Below are 2,500 nucleotides of genomic sequence, written 5' to 3'. Positions count from 1 at the left end.
CGAGAGAGGCGCAATCGCCCGGAGTTAGGCGAGTAGACGCTTTCGGTGCGACCACCCGTGCTCCCAACTGAGCTTGCCGCTGCCGACAGAGGCCCGGGAGCGTGCTGTCGTGGCATTGCCGGCGGGAGACAACACGCGCCACCTACGGTGACCGGCAGCTCCAACGCCAGCGCCACAGAAGGACAAAAGCCCCACTTGGGTGCCGAAGCGAACTCTCCCAGCACAGCGCACGCGCCAACACATCCGCACAGCTGCGATACAAACCACCAGCGAGAACCGCTGGGGCGACCGAGCAGCAGACGGCGTCGCGGCGCCGAGCGCCGGGCGGCGGCGCATCCTCAACGCACACAGTCCTCAATCGGACCAGCACACTGAAGATGTCCACCGCGCTTCGCACCGGGCCCGCGAGGACCTACTTTGGCCGCACGGCGCCGCGCGCAGGGTGCGCCGGCGCGCAGCTGCGACGCCTGCCGCGTCCGTCGGCCGGCGCGCCTGCCACTGGCCGCCCCCACCAGCCGGCTGTAGCGCGTGCGCCCACGCACCGCGCGGCCAGCACGCCGGGAGGCGCCCCCTCACCGGCCGGGGACGGTCCCACCCAGCCACCGCCGCGTATCGCTTCACACCCAGATGCCGTTCAGTTTCGTCGGCATGGTGGGTATCGCTGGAACAACCGGTTAGTACCTCAACCTATCGTCGCCATCACCGATTCACCCCTAGCGAGAACAACCGCACCACAACAGGTTACCATTTGTTCATTTGCGTAACTTCACCAGAAAACGCAGGCGTCCATCGCCATTTGCAACTTCAACGATTATTGCATGCCTGTGTCAGGTGTCACGCCACACTACGTCTGCCCACATACACGCAACAAAATGTGCACGCCTAGACAATACGTGGAAGGTGGCCCCCGTACGTATGCGATGTCCATTGCTCGAACGACTGTCAACCGGCCTCTGTAGCATGTCGCAGATATGGAACGCGGTGCACCATGCCATCACGGTGTGTGAGGAGAGACGACTAGGTCCGAATACATCAACAGACAGCTCATGCTGATCGCCATCCACGGCGTCCGTTCCTCCCACACGTCTCTATGGCGTACCACACTGCAATCCAGCTCTCATAGGGAGACGACACGTAGCTGCGTGCACAATATTTGCACTGTATGGTCCGCCGTTTTTGGGCGCAGTCGTTGTGCGGTCACACATGTGCCACGATGTATCATTCAGTACATAAGGACGAATGTGCAGTACAGATTGTGGTTCACGCGTACGACATCAGCGGACAGTTGACACAGGCCGCACCACAACGTAGCCTGAGTACGTCGCATGCGAAGGGCATTGAACATGCAAACTTCTCACCAACCAGCTTGCGAAGGCAGGGGGCAAGGTGGGGACGTGGGGAGGGGCGGCATGTACGTCCTGCTGCCATCCACATTACAGTGTACAGCAGGAGCATGTGGAAAGTGAGCAAGACTTGCAAGGTGTTTAACATGAAGCGATACACAGGGGTGCGGGCAGTGCGAGTAGCGAACTATATTGCGAGGGTTGCGGGTGGGCAACACTACAGTAATTGAACGAGTCGTATAACAATTACAGAGCAGGTTTAGGCGACAACGTGGGTTACGTTAAGGCGACAACATGGGTTAGGTTAAGGCACAACATGGGTTAGGTTAAGGCACAACATGGGTTAGGTTAAGGCACAACATGGGTTAGGTTAAGGCACAACATGGGTTAGGTTAAGGCACAACATGGGTTAGGTTAAGGCACAACATGGGTTAGGTTAAGGCACAACATGGGTTAGGTTAAGGCACAACATGGGTTAGGTTGAGGCACAACATGGGTTAGGTTAAGGCACAACATGGGTTAGGTTGAGGCACAACATGGGTTAGGTTGAGGCACAACATGGGTTAGGTTGAGAGGCACAACATGGGTTAGGTTAAGGTACAACATGGGTTAGGTTAAGGTACAACATGGGTTAGGTTAAGGTACAACATGGGTTAGGTTAAGGTACAACATGGGTTAGGTTAAGGTACAACATGGGTTAGGTTAAGGTACAACATAGGTTAGGTTAAGGTACAACATAGGTTAGGTTAAGGTACAACATAGGTTAGGTTAAGGTACAACATAGGTTAGGTTAAGGTACAACATAGGTTAGGTTAAGGTACAACATAGGTTAGGTTAGGTTAGGTTAGGTTACACGTTGTTGTACGGAAAGGTGTAGGGGGGGGGGGGGCGGGGGGCGGCAGGTTCGTTGATAGTGATTATAGTAAGTGAATGCTTGTGACATGATCAGATTTGTCACGTCAGGATGCACCTTTGGCTTATTAGAGGCGGCGCTCCAATTCTATGCTTGTGTGAGACCTGTGTCTTTGACTCATGTCATTGTTTGTGCGCTGTGACAGGAGGTACTATTGTGATGTTGGGTGCACCGTTGTATAGGACATGTGTGGGTGTTGGTGCCTGGTCTGCGCAATGGTGGATGTCGAAAGGCTGGGATATTG

This window comes from Schistocerca piceifrons, unplaced genomic scaffold (assembly GCF_021461385.2).
Source record: "Schistocerca piceifrons isolate TAMUIC-IGC-003096 unplaced genomic scaffold, iqSchPice1.1 HiC_scaffold_432, whole genome shotgun sequence".
Taxonomy (NCBI): domain Eukaryota; kingdom Metazoa; phylum Arthropoda; class Insecta; order Orthoptera; family Acrididae; genus Schistocerca; species Schistocerca piceifrons.
The sequence above is the reverse complement of the archived record's forward strand: the minus strand, read 5'-3'. Positions refer to the sequence as shown.